Here is a 22,122-nt window from a genome sequence, read left to right as displayed (position 1 = left end):
ATGAAGTCATTAAAAAAATAATATCAATCTGAACTTAAGCTAATTATTAAAGTGCGTTATCACAGGCAACAGTTTTGAGATAGAGGAGGTTGCCCAAATGAAATAAAACTCAAATCCCAGCGTTACCTGTTACGCTCTCCATACAGGGATGTGCTGAGAGGGCTTCAATCAGCCAAACATGAGTTAAACAAAGAGGATCCTGAGGTAATTATCACCGTTTCACAACATTTGTTCTGTATTATGGAGCCCAGAAACAGAGCAAACAATAAAAAAACAACGCTTTGGGGAACAGAAGAAGACAAGGAATTTTAATGGGACAAAAAATGAAAAAAAAAACCACAGGAAAACTTCTTCTTTGATGCCTTTTCCCCGAATAGTCGAGCATGTTTCCCTGATTCGCCTGACATCAACAGGCGGCAACAGCGAGCGTCGTCGCGAGCCCCCCCCCCTCTGAAATCAAAGCCCTGAATCTTCTGACTTGGTGGCTCCTTCAATCCCCTCGTCAGGCAAATCCAAGTTCAGCTTCTTTGCAGCGGTTACTAAACAACAGGAAGTGGCTGATGAGCGGTGGCCGACGGGGTGACGGGGAAGGCGTGATAAGTGACCATTTGACGAGTGTTTGACGAGTGTTTGACAGGCTTCGAGCAGCTGGGGTCCTAGACCCAGACTCTCTGAGCGATGGAGCCTGCAAAAAGAGGGGAAAATTATCCCTTTCTTTTCCCCAGCTGCCTTTTTTCAAGTGTTCCTTCTCATTACAGAAATACAAGAATAAATTACAAGCTACCTGCTGGCGCTGGGTGGACAGAGTTGATGAGTGATTCAGAGCAGCGGGGGACAAATGACTGCTTTTATGTGCACGCATAAATATCATTTTTATCAGAAATATGCTAAACGGAATAGATGGTTTTGTAACTCCGCCCAGCCCAGTTAGATCATTTTTCCGCCTATAAAATGTGCATGCAGGATTGAATCTATGCATTGAGATTACTCTTTTTGTCTGTCTCCATCCCACGGAACACGCAAGGCACCGGCGTTTCTGTCTGGCGTTGAGCAAAAATCAACGTGACGTCCTTCAAGGAGACCGTGTTCTGCCTGGAAATACGGGAGCAGCGGGGAAATGAATGACCTGTGGCTCTCATCGCAAAGTCATTCAGCACTAGCGAAACGGCTGCTCCGCGAAATGCGAGTCAACGTGATGAAAGGATTGTGCAAGAGTTACACAAGGTCTGCCAGAGGAAAGCCTCCCTCTGCTGTCTGGAAAAGATTAGGAATTAACTGAAGACCCGCTACATGGCTTTTGTCAGGGGGAAATGATTGCGGTCACTTGTTGCTAGCTCTTGCAGGTAATTATGAAATCTGAAAAAAGAAGGAGTTTCTCTTTTTGCAGGCATGTGAAAGTTGTGGAACTGAATAAGAACATGTTGAAATAACCCGTTTATCAGTTTGCAAACACGAAGGAATCTCAACTTAGCCGTTAGCATGCGAGGCTGAGAATGGGTTCTATAGTAACGGAACGACTGTAATGCGCTTCGTGTTCAAGCAGACAAGCTGCAGCTGGCAGCCATTACACAACATCTGCTTCTTAAAGCTGTCCAGAAGATACTAAGATTAGGATTGAGCCCCCAATTTTGTCTGGAATTAGACTTATTTAGCCAAGTTGGGGTTTTTTGATGTGATGTGATATGACCTCTGCTACTCATAAAGACAGATGAAAAAAGACAACATGAGATAGGAAAGTGTGGAATGATCGACACCCAGGACCCACTTAAGGAGCCACGAAGTGAAACATTCCTTAATGGGGTTTGTGAGCGTTTCCTCTGTGCACGTCTGTCCAACGGTCTCCAACCAAACAAACGTCTCATCGGTCAGGTCTGTACGAAGGCGTCCTGCGGTGTGTTTGGGATGCAGCTATGGAATTGCAAAGAATTCCACCACGTTCTTTTTTTAGAGAGAAAAGGAGGCTTTTTCCTGTCGGCGCTTCCAAACAAACCATACTTGCTCCATCCAGTTCAAACCGTACTGTCGTAAATTCTCAACAACTAACGCTGGAGCCAGGACAGCCAGATTTGGGTTTTGCTTTTTTTTCCCTAAATTCTCAGACGATTTTAACTTGCTGACCTTTTTTGAACTCTCAAAAAAAAAGCTCCACTTCTGAGAAACCGTCCTCAAAGTAGCAGGATTCCTCAAGTACAACTTCAAATACGGTGTGAAATGACCTTGTCACCTTTCCCAGGTTGACACAAAGCAAGACTTGCTCCCCTTAGATCGTTGCCGATGTCGTTTCTTCTCACCTTTGCGTAACGCAGATCTACATGATCAATATTAATGAGAACATTTTGGTCAGAAGCACCCTGCGGTGACCTCCTGAGGCTGAGACGTCACATGAAACCATGTCAATCTTGTCTTCGGGAGTCAGGAGAAAAGGAAAGCAGGGAATTAAACATAAAGCATCTTTGGGTCCTTTGGACCTCTGTGGGAAAAGTGTCTGGAATATTAGCGACTGAGCGAGTGGAATATTAGCGACAGCAGCATCGAGGAGCAACATGGACAGCAGGAAGACCATATCCACAAAATGGCGTCTTTGCATCCACGAGCAGAGGAAGTCTTGGATTAGCCCGACATCTATGGTATCGGGGTGGCGGAGCGTTGAATGCGTTCCCAGCTCCTTTCTTCTATTACTGTTGCATTTCAAAGGAGCACGACGTAGCGGTTGCTGCGTCTGCAGATTGAAGGGTTGCGTCTGCAGGAGGAGACAGGCTGCTCCATACGGTTACTGGAACTTCCAGCAGTGCCGCCGCGCCGGCGTCCTGCTGAGACTGCTCTATTATCTCGTTTGTGCACGCAATGAAATGATGGGGATGGAACCGCTGGCCTTCCACCGTGGCTACGGTTTCTATTCTATGACTCTGGTGGGGAAATACACACAAACGTATAGATCCAGTGCACAACGTTGCTTAAAAGCTTCGCTCTTTATCTGCTTCAATCACCGACCCCAGATCCCTACATGAAACACGATCGTGCACGTTTATGATCGTACGTACACGAGCAGGGCATGTTAGCGTGTCTGCAGTGCGTCTCTGAAACAAAGTCCCTCGTTTTATTTTATGGTCTAAGCAGGGCGTTTTATTTTGAAAATCCAACTGATTCGAGAGTTTTTACAGCCTTAAGTGCCAAAGCTGAAATATAGCGCCGACGAGCACACGGGACAAGAGGAGGGATGCATTAAATGCATGGATGGAAGGAGAAAATGAGGTGTGCGGACATGAGTTAATGTAGGGGAAACATACGGAGGAAGAGGAGGAGGGGGGACGTGCCAAAGATGAGCTTTCCCTCCCTTCTTCACTCCCATTAAAGACGACCCAGGGCGAAAACTGAGCCGCTCCAGCCGCTCATTCCCTCCTCGTCGGCTAATGTCGGCTCTTAAAGGTAATTTACACCAACTTGTGTGGCGAGGCATCAGAAGAGGATTGGGCAGATCGTGATGCCGCGGTGCCTGGAGCGGGTGGCTGCAGCTCTGTGGCGCTCCGACTCCTCCCTCCTCCACTGTCCTCCTCTCCTCATCCAAACATCCTGTCTTTTATCTCCCTACCTCCATCTCCTCGCTCCTCTCCTCCACCTCCTCCCCAATTCGCCCACACATTCACGTGCCTCTCGTGCACTCCGCTCCCGCGTTCCCCCGTCCGCCGGATTTCACGGCCAGCTGTGAGGAGGTCATTCATCACGCGTCCGAGCCCGATGTTTTCTCTGATTCATTCAGGTCAGGTTGGTGTTTTCCCTTTCCTGCTCCGACGGCAGAGCTTTTGAAAGGTCTCTCAATGCGGTTTCCACTTTATCGTCTTATTCATCACTCTTCTGTCCATTAAATGAAGGTTTTGAACTCTCCAGAACTCATTTGAACTCAGCCCTTCTACATGTGCGCCAACCTTTGCTCCCCCTCCTCCTCACATCCGCCTGTCCATGTGACTTCATCACCAGCCTCCTGCTACACCTGCTGCCCCCCCCCTTCCAGGTTCTTCTCCATAAATACTTAACCCCAGCACCCTCGCCTCCCTCCCCTCTGTCAGAGCATGACGTGAATAATACGCTGTTGAGTTAATGGCTTCAATTTGCAGCATTGTTCCCTCTTTAACTTCATGTCTGAGAGGAAAAGTGGGGGGTGATCCGACTGTGATTAGGCCGTTCAGAGGCCATAATCCCCCCCTAATTTGGCGTACAGGAAACAGTGAATTTAACTTTGGCAGCTTCTCATTAAGGTAGAAGCAGAGTTATTGCTAATGTCAAAAAGGATACCCTGACATTGTTGCTAAACGCTAATGGAGGTCAGCACCAGGCACTGGGACCAAATAGCAGCTATAACAGCGGAACTACTGAGACGTGAGGTGAATTACTACTACAGTCGTGATGGATGTTAGTGGGATTCACAGTATTGAGTATTTGTTAACCGCTCACTGTTTACAGGTTAAGGCCCAAAATACTGATGCTAAAAAAACTATTAAGGAACTATTAAGCTCCGATAGTTGATGAATGCAATGGTTTCCTATTATCAGGAGTTCTTCTGGACATTCTGTGCTGATCCCTGCATTTATACTAGTTTTTGGTGCTGAGGGAGGTGAGATCTTTGTTAGCGGCTTTGATTCTCGGCACCAGGCTGAAGACCAACATCAGCACCTTGTTATCAAAACTGACAACGCAAAACGTGTTGATCCAGATTGCTTTGTCATTTTAACCCTCTTTAAAAAAAACAGAGGCATCCTCCTTTTCTTCAAATACCTCCTGCTGCCTGACAGAGTGGGAACATCTGGAAAAACTCCCCGGAGCTCTGCCATTAGAGAGTGATGCTACGGCCAGATTGACCAGCGAGAGGTGGAGAAACGTGGGCCCGATTATTTTATAGACAGGAAGTTTCCATTCAAACGTAACCATAGAAACCTCCACAGACGCATGATTTTCCGCAATTCAGTCATTGATTTTATTAGGTCCTAAATCAAACTCCAAGTCAAACACGCTGTTGTTGCAAAGCCTCTTTTTACAGCCTCCCCCAGAAAGAAGAAGGCAGAGTTGGGTAAAGAAGGAGAGATCAATTAAAACCGAATCCAGAGGGAAAACGACGCCGGCTGTAATTGCACAACCACTAAAGTCAACCTCAGAGGTTTAGCATCTCTACTTTTCAATTGGAATGACAGCAGACAGGGAGCCGTTCCAGGCATGCACGGAGGAAACGACAAAGGTGGCGTCGGGGGAGGAAAGGAGGAGGCGAAAAAGGCAACTTTTTATTGGTGTCAACGGCAAAAAACGAAGGAAATCAACCCGGCCTGCTTATCTGGGCTGCCCGAGTTTGATTTGGGTGGGTTTTTTTCTGGATAGCGCTGAAAGCGTCTCAGTGTTTGTGTGATGTTTGATTCAATCATGCATTTGTGTGCTGAGGACATCCCAAAAGAACGTGTGTGTGTGTGTGTGTGTGTGTGTGAGAGAGAGAGAGAGAGAGAGAGAGCATAAACAGATAAAGCTTAAAAGGGTTTCTGAGATATTTCAGAAATCTAATGCAGGCGTGATGCCCTTGCCATGTGATCAAAGAATATGGAACTTCTTTCATTACCTCTGACGGAGGAACACATTTGGATGTTTGCCTCTCTCTCTCTCCGTTTCTTCCTCCCTCTCTCACTCGCTCTCTCTCTCCGCCTGGAGGAAGACGAGGGCGTTGATTTGAGAAACACGGTGCAGCCGAGAACCCTTTCAACAGAGTGGAAATGCTGCTTGGGAATTCAGGAATCACAAAGTCTGCTTAGCCGGAGTCCTGAATCACAGAGAGCAGAAGATCTCACCTTAAATTCCTTTTTTATTCAAAGGAACGAAGCAGACTCCAAGAGGAGTCAGGGTAAATTAACAAGCGCCTTGATCCAAAATGACCGATTCATTCCTGTCTGTTAACATCAGATAGAAACCCTGATTCATGAGTCACAAAACATGTGTTGTTCTCCTAAGGTTGTTTTCTTCATCAGGACTCTATCGGACGTTGCTGAAAACACATCTGAGGGTAACAAAGATGAGTAATTCCTCGTGTTGTTCACTGCATGTTGCTGTTTATTACAGCCCGATGAGACTTAAAGGTGTTGATGCTGCTGGAAGAGGAACAAGGAGAGGAAGAAGGGCGCCTGTTGGAAAGGAAATAACTAAAAAGCAGTTTAAGATGAAGATGATGCAGATCAGAGCAAAACGAGTCATGAGGTCAGAACATCTGGAGCAACCAGGAGCTTTTCCTGGGGGGAGGGGGAAGGGGGGGGGGGCTGTAATCGCTTCCAAAAGGTGCTGGGTCAAAGGTCTGAATATTGATGGCAACACAAAGGTTCAGGTTTTTCCTCTCTTGATAGGTTCCTGAAGTTCAGTTTCCATTTAGTCACTCTGGGATGTTGAGCGTAGACATGAAATCATCAAGACCTGATTCTTTTTTTCAAATTTATTTCAGCAAAAGGCAGCAACTTAAGCTAACTCTGAGACACTCTGAGACACTCTGAGACACTCTGAGACACTCTGAGACATGTCATCTCCAGAAGTACTCGGATGACACAGCCATAGTCGGCTGTGTGGAGAATGGACAGGAGGATGAATACAGGGACCTTGTGGAGAGTCTTGTTAGGTGGAGCAGGGAGAACCTTCTGCAGCTCAACGTGACCAAGACGAAGGAGATGGTGGTGGACTTCAGAAAAAGCAAGTCCCCTCCCTCCCCAGTCGGCATTAGTGGGAAAGATGTGGAAATAGTCCCATCTTACAGGTTTCTGGGTGTTCAGCTGGACAATAAACTGGAGTGGTCCACAAACACCGATGCTGTTTACAAGAAGGCCATGAGCAGACTCTAGTTCCTCAGGAGACTCAGGTCCTTCAGTGTTTGCAGCAGGATGCTCCTCATGTTCTACCAGTCTGTCATGGCTAGCACCATCTTCTTTGCTGCAGTGTGCTGGGGTGCAGGCATTAAAGCTAAGGATGGCAACAGACTCAACAAACTCATTAAAAAGGCAGGGTCTGTTGTTGGCTGTAGACTGGCAAACTTGGACGAGGTGGTGAGGGACAGGATGGTGTTGAAATTGCGGACAATCATGGACAACCCCCCCCCCCCCCCCCCCCCCACATCTCCATAACACAGTGGACAAACTGAGAAGCAGCTTCAGCAACAGACTCCTGCAGCCTCGCTGCTCTAAGGAACGCTACAGGAAGTCATTCCTGCCGTCCGCCATCAGACTGTATAATTTATCCAAACCCACTCAACAAGAATAATTGTCTAATGTTTATGTTGTAATTTTATTTCTATTTTATTCTATATTTATGTATATATGCTTATAAGGCTTATAATATATATGTGTGTGTGTATATATATATGTGTGTGTGTGTGTGTGTGTGTGTGGTGTGTGTGTGTGTGTGTGTATGTGTGTATATATATATATATGCTGTATATATGCTTCTAATGTTCTAATCTTATTTGTATTTATTTATTCTATTTCTATACTTTGTAAATACAAAACCTAGACTACAGTTATATTAATCCACGTTAGGCTGCTACTACAATTCAATTTCCCTACGGGATGAATAAAGTACATCCTGAATCTTGAATCTTGAATCTTGAACTGACAATAGTCAAAGGGAAACAAAAGATAACTTCCCCGTCCGGACGCCCTGCAGGAAGCTGATGAATATAGCAGGGATGTGATGAATTATTGATCCACTGGAAGAAATTCTGCCGTGACTTAGATGGTCTACCTATTTTTTCCCCCAGCACCTTATTTTAAATTTCTAAATCGTTTTCATTTTTTCTGCTGGGAGTATAAATTAAAAACAAAGGCTGTGGTTGGTAAATCTGCCAGAGGAGAGACTCCGTTTTGTATAATTAATTTAATACACTGGTGATGAAGTCTGGCCTCCCCTGGAGCTACACTGCTGAAGTAAAAGAAGTGAAGTTTTTTATGTAGTGGGCAGCTCCCCAGGCTGTGGGCCTTCTCAAAATGATCTCCAGTGACTTTGTAGGAGTGGGAAGACTGCTGCCAGATATTCCCTCCATCCCTCCTCACATTCACACCTTCCTCCATATAGAATATTTAGATCAAATTTTACACGATTGGCTAAGGAAATGGCAGAGTGACTCTGTTTACAACAGTTGGGGGACTTGATTAAGGCTAGATTAGATGGGTGCAGATTAGATCTTCCTGGATTAGCAGTGAGAGGCCCAGCTGCCCCGTCTCTCGCGCTGATCTTCGCCGCCGAACCGGGACTGAATGTGAGCTTTGTTGGCTTGTAGATGACTGTTTCACCCAGGAGACCCTGCACACCTCCTCTCATCCTCCCCTCACTCCTCACGCTTGCTGTCTCAATTTTGCCATCTGACTTTCACCTCCGCCTGTCGATTGAACTCGCGTTCCTCCATTTACTTGTCCAGAGTCGCGACGATGACCTTGACTGTCACGTTAAACACCTCCATCTGGTGCTCTCGCTGACATTTAGGTCACAACTTGGGTACTTGTTTAGCTGGTGTCGACATCTTCTTGCACCGTTCCGTTGGCTTTGTTAAAAACAGAATGGATGGATGAAGGGCAATAGTGATTCACTTAGGGACCGTCACAAAAGTGCACTACCTGAGCTTCTTAAAATCGAGGACAGGACGGGCGCTGTCCCATCGCGGCCACACGGCAACCATCTGTCCTACAGCTGATTTGTGGGTTTTTGTTCTCGTTTCCACAACCGCTGAGATCATTAAGCTAACAAAACCGCGAAACACCCATTATTTTACTCTACGGTGCCTAACTCAACATTGTCCATGATTCACGAGGAAAATGTAACATTAACTGTTTGATTGTAAATATGAATATGAAATACTCATTAAAATTAACAATTGTATGGAGAGGAGAGACCCCCCCTCCTCTTCTCCCTGCACTATTAAACATTTTATGGATTTAGAGAGTGTAGATTATGGCTGGTTACACCAGTTTTACTCCCCCTTAAATGAAATGTAATTAAAGTAATAGTACTTTTACTGGAGCACAATATCTCAGTGCCCTTTAGCATGTGGACATTAAAGTGACAAAAACAGCTGATAAATAATGTGCTGTACCTCGCAATATTGTCACATCATAATGAAAAAGAAACTTTTGATCTGAATTTGTTTTGGTGTCCCAGTGTTCCCACTTTTTAAGCCTGGGGTCTTTCTTTTCGGTATTAAAGAGCTTAGGGGGTTCTCGCTGTTATTTAATCTTTCTCAGCTTACGAACAAAAAGAATGAACAAGTGGCGGCTGAAAACTTTTCAAAGACACGTCTTTTCTCCATTTCTGGCTGCTGTGTCATGTCTGTCTGCCCGTCCATGGATTTGATTAAAATGGCTGCTTCTTCGCTCTAACTGCACCAGCTCATTTGAACATTCTCTTTGAAATGACTGTAAACACACACCTTCAGTCTGATACACACATGCATGTGCTCACACACGCATATTCACACACACACTCACACACACACACACACACACTGCTCCAGAGGCCCCAAAGCAAACAGTGTTATCAGTACTCCACAGGAACAGACCAATGAGTCAGCCTCCGTGTGTGTGTGTGTGTGTGTGTATGTGTGCGTGTGTGTGTGCAGGTCTAAATAGCCACAGAGTCACAGTGTCAGGCTGATGTCTGCAATGCTTTCTTCTCAGAATTTGACAGATCATTCAAACCTGCCTACTATCACACAAGTGTCTGTGAATGTGTGTGTGTCTATGTGAATGTGTGTATGTTGGTGCGTGTGTGTGTGTGTCTATGTGAATGTGTGTATGTGGGTGTGCGTGTGTGTGTAACATTTTAAGCACATTACACCAAAAACAAAACAATAAAAACGGACCAACATCATAGACTGACAATAACACACAGCTACACTAACACACACAGATCCGCGCCACTGTCGCCTCACACAGCAGAAATGTTGGTTTCCACAGCAACTATTTAGCACTAATGATTACATCAAGGAAGTCTGGAATAAGTGTGGCTGTTGCTGAAGTCTGTACTAGTTTTGAGGAGTCTTTTAACTTCTTCTGCCAGAACTTTGGATGTTCTTCGTTATAATGACTGTTACCACTGTTAAAAATGACTCGTTGCTAACTGGTCCAGCTGTTTGGTGAGCTTTCATATCAAATCTAAAACAGGTTTCATTCTTCCTGTCTGACAGTTTCAAACAAAACGGAGACTTCTACAAAGACCAGATCAAAGGTCAGAGGTTAATGACCAAGTGCAGATGGGTCAACTGAACCTACTACTAGAGATTACCTGGGAACAATGGCATGTCTGTTTATCACCCACACACACACACACACACACACACACACACACACACACACACACACACACACAATTTTGTCTTTATAAGAACTTTCTTGACATAAAACATTTACCAGACCCTTGCCCTAAGCATCACAACCAAATATGTAAGCCCTGGCCCTAACCCTGACCCTTACCTTGACCCAATTCTAACCTTAAAACCAAGTCTGGATCCTCAAACTCCCACCACCGGACCATTGTCTTCACTTCCAAACATTGCAGATTCCATCGTTAGTCTTTTTTTACCTGCTCCTGGTGCGTCCCACCAGGAGCAGTTGCTGGTTGAGAGGCAGGATCATGGACAGGTCCACTGTACATCTCAGGACACACTCCATTCACTCGCACCCGTACTGAAGGCCACTTTTGAGACCATCATCAAGCTTGTGAGCATGTTTTGGGAGGAAACTGGAAAATCTAAAGAAAAGCCCCAGTGTATTGGAATTTTTATGATCTACTGTATGTAAGAGTTTAAGGTACGAATCCGTAATTAAATGAGGCCTGTGCAGAAGTGTGGATACGGTTCATCCTACCAGGCAAAGTAACACACAGAATAATGTGGAGCAGAGTGCTGAAGGACTTATTCTGCTTCAGAGTTGGTGCCTCCTCTAACAACCCATTACTTTTTATTACTGAGTTGTGTCCATGGTAATTTGATTTGGGAGGCTGAATGGCTGATATAGTCAGGTCTATTCTTGTGTGTTCGCCTGGGGGGACTGGGAGAGCATGTCAGCATGAGGGAGGCAGGAAGAGGGGGGAAATAAAAGAGGGAGCATGAACAACAGAGAGGGGAAAGGAGGGGAAATGGAGTAAAGCTCGTCAGGACACTTGATAAATAAAAATACATTGAATGGGAGAATTCAGCAGAAAGGGACTGAAGACGAGAGACAAAGCTGGGAGCTGATGCAAAACAGACCGCTGACCCTTCTCCTTGACCCCTGACCCTCCCTGTCACTCTGACAGGAAGTGAGGCCCTCTGCTGACAGGAAACACTCCAGTAACCTCCATACATGTGGCAGTCGGTCATATCTTTATCCAATTATTGTGCAAAGATTTATAGGAGCCTCCTTGGAGGGAGAAAGACCCTGGGGAGTTTGGTGCCATTTCAGATGCCATGCGTTCATGAAATGCTTCTTTGCAACTGTTTCGGCGTTTGTGGAAAATGATAAGATTGTGCATCACGCATTACAAACAGCTCTTGAAATAATAAAGCAGCTTTATAAAGGTTGATGTTTTGAGAGCAGATTTGCATAAAACCCAATTATGTGTATCAAATGTGTAACTGAACATAGTGTTTGTTAATGAGAAACTTCGCCATCATTCTTTTAGCCAAGTTGGCTAGCGGAGGGGATAATTAGAGATTTTCTGGTCTGTCTAAGGAGACTTAGATGGGGTTTTTTCAATCACTCTAAATTATCATTGCAATTCGGTGGCAGTTAAATATAATGAAGCTAAGGAACTTTCATGACTTATTTTCCATTTGTGTTATTTCCTGGTTGCCATCAGGTCTCTCTAGTTGAATGTATTTATAGATTTCTCCTTCCATCTCAGGTATCAAGTTGAATTACCGACATTCTAATGTATCAATGTTCAAAGTTCTGCCCCCACCTTTCTCCTCTCATCTGTAGATCGGGCAAAAATGTGGAGAAAAACAAGCCAAGACTACAAACAATGTTGAATTGTCTGGTCATTACAGGGGCCCAAGTGGCTGAAATGTTGTTGTTTTTTTAGTATGACGAATAATCATGCGTTTTGATTTTAATCCAGATTTTGGTGCGGTTAAATGGAGACATGTCTGCAGCACCTGTTTCTTATCGTGTCACCAACTTCTCTGCCTCCCACGTTTGACCCCCGAGAATAAAAGCTTGTCTCACTATGTGTGTTTAACCTCGAGAAAAGTCATCCGTCATTTCCACAATCGGCCTCCCTTCACTACAGAGAACGCAGAGCTGTTTGTTTTGGGCAGATAATGAGCGACTCTTCTGAAGATTGGCCCCCAGGATTTATGACGGGACTGTCAGGGGGCCAGTTAGTGGTGATGGACAGCATGGAACGATGGCATTGCAACACCCAGCCTCTGGGTCAGTGCTCTTTGATAATAACTTCCAGGGTCTTTTTATGATCGGAAAACATTTTGCTAATTCGTGTCCAGATCCTGCTCCGTCCTGTTACACTGAAATAAAATGCAAATCTGGTGTTTGTTTCATGTGAGTTTGTATGTGGATGAGTTCAGTTTTCTAGAGTCTGTTTAGTAACCTGTGTGGGAACAGACATCTTGGCACGAGGCTTCTCTTAGAGGAAAACATGTCAAAAAGACCCGTTTTCATGTTTTTGCCACCTTTCATAGACTTTTTCTATGATCAAGGACTCATGATTGTGAGTAGAAGCTACATTAGCAAAACTGACCTGTGTTTTTTAATCAAACTCAGTCAAAAGGAAAATCTGTCTAAAGGTGAAGTGTTCCGCTGTTAAATGTATAATAAACTCTACAAACGTGAAACCTACTAAATGCACCCTCAGGGAGAGGCTTCAAACCCACTCCATGGCTGAGAGGATTCTCCGAGCACAACTGTGCACTTCAGACACATCAATGCTCTGGAAACACAAGGCCGAAAACAACTCGACACAATCTAAGGAATGTTATGTATGCTGTGCGGCGCAACGAGCGCACACGAGGGAAAGATGCCGCTCTACAACCTGATTGCTCAACAGAACAGCGGCAGCTTCTCCAGATAACGACACCCCCGCCATACACCTGCATCTTAAGCATACACCGATACCGCCAGGGCGGAACGCAGGAAACGATCTATGTCATCCATTATTAAACAGGGGCGGCGACCTTTGACACATCTTATCAGCTGCGTCTGAGTGTAGCACCACGTGGTTCCCAAAGAGCCGCACGATGGGGGAATGGGTCACCCATCGTGCCGTGCGATCGCCATCGGCGGCCTGGACAGAAGCAAAGGCAATCAGGCATGATGAGGAGGAGCGGAGCTGTTTTTGGATAGTGGCACCAAAACAAATGCCGTTACCCATCACACACCTTCATACGTGCAGCCCAGCTTCAGCCTACTGTTCCCACAATGCTCAAAAGGACCAACCACACATTTGGTTGCTATATTGGTTCTTTGTAAAATTGTGTAGATTCTGGCTTCAGCTCTGATTCTGTAGAGTGGGAGGAAGAACACATGCTTAATGAACGCAGGAAAGCATCCAGAAATAAACGCAACATTACAGACAGATGGCTAGCAAGATGCTTTAATAAACTTAGGGTGCAAATGTAGCCAAGGGCACAAAGTTTATGAGCATTCGGGATGTTTTTTTAAAAAAAAAAAACTTTATTCAAATAAAACCAGTGGCAACAAAGCTAATGTAATCCCTTAAAGAGGTTGTAGGGGAGGCAACTTGCCATCTCATCTCAGGGCTAATATACAGAGACAAACGCTCACAATTTTCTCAAATGCCTGTCGGGGGAATGAGGGGAAGCTGAAGCACCTATAGAGAACATACAGATCACGTGAACTCCACACAAAAGGAGCCCTGGCCCCGGGGGATTCAGACCCACTGTGAGGTTGCAGTGCTAACAACTGCAAAATGCTTTACCACTATCTAAAATAACAACCATTCATGGGGGTGGAAAAACTCATTTCAGTGTAAAAAATAAAAGAACCTACCACTGATGTGTAGAAGAGTGTGTGTGCTCTTGCATTGCTACATATTAAATAACAAAATACTTATTCTACTAGCAAAGTGAGGACATTTTGGGGAGGCAAAGGCATTTTGGGCCAGTCCTCCCAACTGTAAAGGCCATTTGAGGGTTTTCAGGGATAGGTATGGTTTAGGGCTAAGGTGAAAGGCTGGAGAGTCTGTTGTGCCCATAAAGGTCCTCACAAAGACAGAAATACAAGGATGTGTGTGTTAAAGCTCCTCTTGCCATCTTATTTTGAACGAGGAGATTTGACAAGGTTATAAAAATACCAAGAAAGAGGTGAGGAGCAGATAATAAAGTGGTTCTTCTGATGTGAAAATGAAAAAAAAACTATGGAAATTAGAGGCTATTGGGAGTCGGGGTGTCACCAGTAAGACAGACAAGTCACACACCAGTAAGCATGACACATAAGGAGAGGGCATCACGTTTTCTCACTAGCTCCCTCTCTCCCATTTCTTTGCTTCGTAAATCGTTTTCAAGCCTCTTGTCTCTCTGAATGCCTTCAATTTACGCTTTTACTCGTAGCTTAGCTTCTTAGTCAATGTTAGCGTGCAGATCTACGTCCTCTCACATGAACGTGTCGGCGCTCAGACATATGAAATGGGCGTGTGCTGCATTTGGCTCATGGTGAGAATTACCTGTTAACCTAATTAACAGCATTTGGCTGCAGGCTAAAGATATACAAACTAGGCGGGGGGGACAACGCTAAATATTTTCCACCCAAACTCATATGAGTTAAAAAAAGAAGATACTGCAGCAAAGGGAAGAGAAAGAAGGTGAAAGAGTGTTTTATAAAAGACTGAACCCATTACACATGCCTTTATCCTGAATAATTCTTTAAAAAGATTAAAAGATAACACAACAGCACGGGTATCGGCTTTGATCTTTCTTGCTCTTTTTGTGGCTTTGTAGCAGCAAGCGGTGGTAGCATCACTTCTGACAGGCATTCTTTCTCCATATCTGAGGAAACAGGCCTTCCCCTTTATTATTTCATTACTCCTGGTGTTTTGCTTTCGCAGGCCATCAAGAATGCACGGAGAATTTCTTTACAAAAGAAATCTCTGTGCGACACTGAGTCCAATGACTCTTTAAACTGGCCTGATCAATGTGTGCGTTATTAAGCGGACTGAGAGCCACCCCCCAAACACACACGAATGATTCGGCTCAGCCGCACAGACACCGAGGCCCTCGAACACACGCCCACACACTAGAAGAAGTCTCCCCACACCCTCCCGTCCACCCACGCTGCCGCAGACGTCCACCCGGGGGGCTTGCTGACGAAAAGACCATGAAAACGGCTCATTGATGCCAACATAGAAACGTCATGCGAGCGCATTCCCCGAATGTTGGAGGAGAAAGGATTAAACATGAGCATCTGTGCCTCTGAGACAGAGGAGGATGTCGTTTTTGTCTCGGGCTGCTGACAGCTGCCGCAGACGTGCCACCCTATTACCCTCCGATACAAGAGCACGTGCGCGCAGCCATGCACGTTCTCGGGGTGTATAATGGGAGTATAATCAACAGACACACAAACACACCCTATCGCAAAGGTCACAAAGGGAAATTAGCAAAAGGTCAGCAGTCATTAAACGAGACTTTTATTGAAAGACAAAAAGGGACTTTTTGAGATTCGGTTCTTTGTCAAAGTCAACGGACAAAAATCTTTAGATTTACCTTTTTTGTCTGTTGCTGCACTCAACATGCTGTTGTTAGAGGCAGCCATCAAGGAGAAGCTGAAATTTTACTGGTTGGTCCAAAACAATTATTCAGCTGCAAAAACAACTACAGACACTTCATGGGTGGGACCAGAATGGAAATGAGGAGTTTGCGGCCATTAAAGGGACCAAAATACAGTTAACAATGCCAGAAAAGGAAGGTGCCCCAAACAGTGCCCTTCAGGTCAGAAGAAAATGACTAAAAGTGCTTTTTAAACGTACAAGCTTTCTTTTGGCTCATGCTCAGAAGCCCTCAATGAGCCGTCATAGCTCCTCCGTTAAATATCAGATATTCTGAATGCTTGGATCCAGTCCAGAGGCTGGTTAGTTACCATGGATGCCCGAGCAGAACTGTCTCTCCATACACTGAATTCATTTTAGATTGTTTTTCTGCACCACTGGGTGGTGTTGGGCACCATGGCAACAGTTCAGGCGAAGTCTACATGGTATGATGAAGAAGAGCAGGGAGTTCAAGTGGGATTGTGCACAGAGGCAAATGATAGAAAACCCTGGGTGGAGGCCCAACAGGGCCCGACTGGGGGGTTTTAAACCCACGGCAGTAAAGACACAAGTGCGAAGGTGATGGTCGCTTAAATCACAACAGACAAACATGTTTTTTTTAACAACACGTGATCTTGACTTGGCAAGGTGGACGGCAGCAGGTGGTGTTAGAACTGGAACACTGTTTAGGTGCCTTTTTCAGCCACCCATGACAGTGGTGTGGTGTGGGCGGGGCCAAGCAAAATACAGTCTGCTGATTGGTTGACAGACAATTCACCAACTCACCGACACTTTACTTGTATAATGTCTACAAAAATTGGAGTCTGAGCAGCCAAAATGTCAGGACAAAAGTCCCTTTTTACCAGGAAGAAACCTTTTAAAGGACCAGGCTCCTATGGGGGGCCCTTCTGCTCATGACCAGCCAGCTAAAGGAGGAGGAGAAGGGGAGATGAGAGGGAGGGGAGGGACAGAAAGAGGACTGGAACAGATATTCAGTCATACCTGTTGAAAGAGAGACAGACCTCTGTTGCCTGGGTAACCTCCACGGGTCTCTGTAGCTTGTTCTGTGGATGGAGAGGAGAGTCCAGGTCTAACACAGGTGAACCAGAAGGAAAGATCCGATTGGTGAGACTGTGTTGCTACGCTGCTTCACTGCCGACACGGCAAACACGCCTCGTCGGGAGGTGGTCAGATCAGAGCTCGCCGTTCTAAGAGTGCAATAAGAGTGAATATGAAGTTCCAGTAAAATGTTTTGATATATTTCATGTACTAGTTGAGGATAAATGTTTCTGGCTAGCCTGTTGGGAGCCCTGAGAAATAATGGAGGTTAAAGCTGAGTTTGTTTGGAGGTGACCAGAGAAGACAGGCGATAAAATCAGACTGGAAAAACAGCTTTTTTAAAAAAAATAAAAAATAGATAAGGTGCCATAATTATAGCAAATGTTTTGCAATCCATCAATTTATCATTTCCTTCAAGTGATTTTGTCAAACTGCCTCTGAAAATACAGAAAAACACCCAAACTTTTCCACTTGCCCAGTTTGTAGCTTATGGTATTAATGATATCGAGATATAAATATATATATTTGATCAGCTGTCAAAGTTGCTGGCAGTCCCCCCCTCCGCTGAGCATTAATCATTGGGTCTCGGACACATGCCACCTGCAAGACGCAGAAATCAATGAAAGCTCCCCCAGACGATAGAGAAGAAATGCCAACAGGTGACAGAAGGACACACCGGACACCCAGTGGGAAACAGAGCGAACAACTTCCCCACCTCGTGAGTATGAAGAGCTGCGACCTCTTGTCTGTAAGAGTTTCTGATTAACTGGTCACCTCACATTTTAAATCGTTAACATTGATCAAATGGAGATTTTCTTCTACAGGTGGCCCGGACCCCAAGACGTCCCCCCTCCTTCAGCACCTTCACCGACTGGCTGCAGACGTCAGTTTTAACCTGGTCTCACCTCCGCCTCCCTTTCTGGCCTGGCTGATTACCTTCTCACGCCCCAGTTTCCTCTCCTCCTCCCTCATGTTTCACTTCGCTTCAACTTCACGCCGTTTATTTGTGGGGCCTCGACATTTGACCTTTGCAGACCCCTGACGTCCACAACGTCTCCCCTACAGATGACCCGTGACCTTCAGATGCACTCTTCTGTCTAACCTGTATGGCTGTTGCCTCTGTGAGGTGACCTTGACTCTTGTAAAGAGCGTCAGTATTATATTTAGGAAAGACGAGTAGACTTTACGACCTACCTATGGATCATCTACTATCTATTTGATCCCTTAAAAAAGAGTCGATTCATCTTTGGGAGGGAGAAAGGGCAACGCCAGCAGTGTCATCGTCTCATATCCAGCTCCCACAGTTTACCGAGCGCTCGGCAACACTTTAAAAGCAAAAAAATAAATAAAAGATCAAACCCCATTAGACAATAATCATGAGAGGAATTGTAATTCCGCAGCAGGGGCCCGAAGTGCTCGAGCATCAAAGAGGAGCAAACACGAGAAGGCGGGGAAATAGCGACGCGAGGTCAGAGAGCGAGGGAAAACACCGAGGCGGCGAGAAAGAGAGGAAGGATACCCAAACAGTAAACACAGAAGAGGAGGAAGCACAGAGCTGGGTGTTCTTCTCTGAAGAACCTGGAGGTCCAGCGCTCCCGTCTCTTATGCATTTATGCATCTCTCTCCCTCCCGTCAATACCAATAGCAATAATTGAATGTTTGTGCGTCCTTCAAATCCTCCAAGGACACCTATTAGTCAACCAATCCATGATGATACCAACGTAACTGCAGGGCTTAGTGAGAACTCAGAGCTGAAATCAGACCCTCTGTGTTTTCTCAGACATTTTTGCCAACATGTTGCATCAGGTCTTTAGCAGCAGTGAGTCTCTCTTTCGTTAGTTTTCTCGTCCTGGCCCTTCAGAAGAGGACAAAAGTAACAATGCAAACTTTTTTTTTTTATGAGATGTAAACATATGTTGTATATGGAGTTTCTGTAGGTCTTAAGCAAAAGCAGGGCGATGTTCCTCCCCAGGTACCAAAGCAAAAACATATTCTGAATGTTCCAAATCAGCTGTAGAACGTGGTGGTGCGTGGTCATCGCCATGGTGATCAAATGACTAAATCATTCAAACAACCCAGAAGGATTCAGATCCGATCGATCCTTGAATGTTGCAGAGAAGGTTTAAACACATAATCAGTACACATTACACCACACACACTATCACACACATCTTTACATATCATCCATCCCACCTTCACACCACCAACCTGGTCGGCTGGTGGTGGCAGCTGGGGCTAGCCGCCACTGTTAGCGCAAAGTTAGCGCTAGAACATTTGAAACTGCACCTTTCCCTGTTTTGTTTAACTCTTAATATGGGTTTTACTGAGGAAACTGTGTCAGTCGCCATGGTTTATAATTTGCAGTTTAAAACCCTTTCACAGAGACTTTAATTATGTGTTATCTTTGAGGAAGCGGCACGTTTATAATCAAAGAGCTCAGCAAACTAAAATTTAACAGAAAACATCTCGACGCTGTCCACGTTTTCATCGCCGTGCAAATGTCCATCTCGCCCTGCTTCATTCTTCAAAGTGAAATTCACCGATATTTGTTTTTGCAGAGTTGTCAGATGCCCTCGAACCTCAACAGCGCTCCTCTCCTCTGCATGTGTCATCTGCATACAACTGAATTCACTGATGCATATCTGTCTATTGTTCCTGAAGAGAACAACCCAGGATGAATATAGCTGTCAACTGCTCTCTGAGGAACACCTCCAAGCCCCTCCACATCACTGTCAATCTCCCCGCTGGCGCCGGACCGTATGGAAATAATCATGTTTTTAATCAAATGGTGGGCTTAGGCACCATCCGCGGGGCTACATTTAGCCATCATATTAAAGATAATAGTTTCAGTCTGGCTTCTTTCCCGAGGATGGAAGAAAAATGGCAGAAGGAAAGGAGAAACAGCAGCAGATATAAAAGCAAATACAGTTTTTAAAATCACATGCAATCCTGGTAATCATCGAACAACATGGAAGACCTTTATTTTAAAATGAACCTTTATCACTGATCAACCTGCTGACACAGCACAATTGCCTGGGAGTGTTGGGCTGTAGATGCAGGTCGAATTTTAGCAGCTACCAGCGACAGAGGTTTGTTGAAAATCTCTTAGTGACCAGCTGGAGAACTTCTGTCTGTTACGATGCAAACTGTCATAAAGGCAGTAAAGGAGGAGGTCGGCTGGGCTGCTGGAAGGATTTTTTAGGACTGAAAAGGTCAGTCATCAATTGGATGGATGGACAGACTGATCAGCACCGACACACACACACACACACACACACACACACACACACACAGGTAGCTAAACATTTTTCAGGAACAGTCAGAAAAAGAAAATTTGAGGCTTGCGAAAAAATTTGAAAAAAAGAAGGGTTTTCTAAATAGAATAATGAGAATAAATGGACACTTTCAGCTCCCACCAAGAGAAAATCCCTCCCTTGGACCCCCTTTTCCAAGCATTGGGTCAGTCCACCAGAGTGAAGACCCTTCAGAAAGGAGACAACACTGCATGACCTGACTCGATTCCTCCTCCTTCTCCTCCTATTATTATTATTGTTGTTGTTGTTGTTGTTGGTAATAATAATAATAATAATAATAATAATAATAATAATAATAATAATAATAATATCTAATAGTGCAACTCCCACAGGTTTGTAATGCATGTAGTTTTGGTGAGAAGCACTTTTTGAGTAGTTGTGTCCACGTCCACGTGTCCCTCAGGGAGAGTTCACAACTGTCAGTGTGTGTGTGAACAAGTCTGGTGTCTTACACACACGTCAAATAAAAGGCACGAGCACAGATACACTCGTGCACCGACTAAGTGAAGGACCGGCGAGGCATGACACAAATCAAGGAATGGACCCACTGGCATGTTCAGAGAGGCGTACTCACACACACACACACACACACACACACACACACACACGCACAGACACGCACACACACACACATGCGCGGTCTGACACAGCAGAGCCAGAGGAGAGGTGAGGACGGTGACAGCTTCTCCCCTCGTGTCACTGTCAGTCTCTCCGGAGGATCGAGGCACAGAACCAAGTGACAGAAATGACCCACTTTCTTCTGCGACCAGCAAACTTGTCATACAGGAAACACTTCTGAGCTCATGTGCCGTTAGGTGTTGTCCTCCTTTATTCTCTTCAGCCCGGTGAAGAATAGAGCAAAGCTCCCACAAACACCGTACATGAAGGGAAATGCAAACTTTGAAATTCACTGTCTAACATTCCAGCTAACATTTTTAGTAGCTCTTACTGTTCATAATCTGAAACAGACGGTGGCACAAAGCATTCCTGCCCCCCATCCTTTTTACTTACATTGTTTATACATTGTCTGTGCTTTAGCGCTTCCTCTTCCTCAGCCAACCCTCAGGAACGCTTCCATAGATCAGCTGTGAGGAAAAGAAGCAGCACCAACGCGCAGCCTTCGCACCACGCTGAAAATTCACTTTGATATTTATGCTAGCAGAGATCTGAGTTGTTTGCTGAGCAGCGAGTGGGCAGAGATAAAACAAGTACATGTTGCACATGCAACTCAGTGAGGGGCTGCAAAGAAATGTTGGAAACCTACGTGGAAATCACCATGACACCAATTCGTTGCCACCGTGAGGCCGTTCTGATAGCCTGTTCAGCGTCACATAGCCACAATTAATGAGGAGATGCACGCTGGATGAGTGGATGGCTGTTTCTGAAAGGCTGGAAGATAAATTAACCCTCGTAGAAATTGCAGGGAAGGAGATAAATTAGTGGAAATCAGGGAAAAGGCGATTTCAAGGGACACAGTGAGTAAAGAGAAAGTCTGATGTCAGACTTCTGATTGAAACAGGATTTTCTCTCTTGTAAACTAGCCTAAAAACTATGTTACAAGCAGGCATGGAGAAAATGCTGGGCGGTAACACACTTATTGAAAGAATCGACCTACGGTAAGTACATCCCAGAACAAACGGAGAACGCTGCAGCAGCACTTAGAAATGTTGATCGGTTGGACTGTATTAATAATTGTCAGCACTGCGCAGGTCTGTTCCGGCCCAGGCTGACCTGCTGGACGTGGCTCTATGAACCAATAGTACCAATACATCCAGATCTGGGCCGGCGGTGGCTCAGGAGTCCGGTACCTGCTGTAAATTGTGGATCCTGAAGGAGAACAGCTGAGAAAATTCAATTAGAATGAATGTAATTGAGCTCTTTTCTTGTAATGAAAAGAGCTGCGAATTAATTATTATTATTTTGCGAATGGGAATAAATCTGGTAGAAGCCGAAGCTGGAACCTTAAGCTCTCTTCTCCGCTTCCTGGTGCAGATCT

General features: G+C 45.1%; 1 long non-coding RNA gene across 1 annotated transcript; it reads right to left on the bottom strand.

Annotated features, from left to right (window-relative positions):
- Positions 1 to 455: 455 nt before the first annotated feature.
- On the bottom strand, positions 456 to 6,514 carry LOC130526448 (uncharacterized). Its single transcript, XR_008950747.1, has 3 exons — positions 5,823 to 6,514; positions 5,597 to 5,730; positions 456 to 685 (listed from the first exon to the last, which is right to left on the bottom strand). It is a non-coding gene; the product is annotated as an uncharacterized LOC130526448 (long non-coding RNA).
- Positions 6,515 to 22,122: the final 15,608 nt, after the last annotated feature.

The sequence above is a fragment of the Takifugu flavidus genome, chromosome 5 (genome assembly GCF_003711565.1).
Source record: "Takifugu flavidus isolate HTHZ2018 chromosome 5, ASM371156v2, whole genome shotgun sequence".
NCBI classification, from domain to species: domain Eukaryota; kingdom Metazoa; phylum Chordata; class Actinopteri; order Tetraodontiformes; family Tetraodontidae; genus Takifugu; species Takifugu flavidus.
This window is presented reverse-complemented; position numbering and strand designations above follow the sequence as displayed.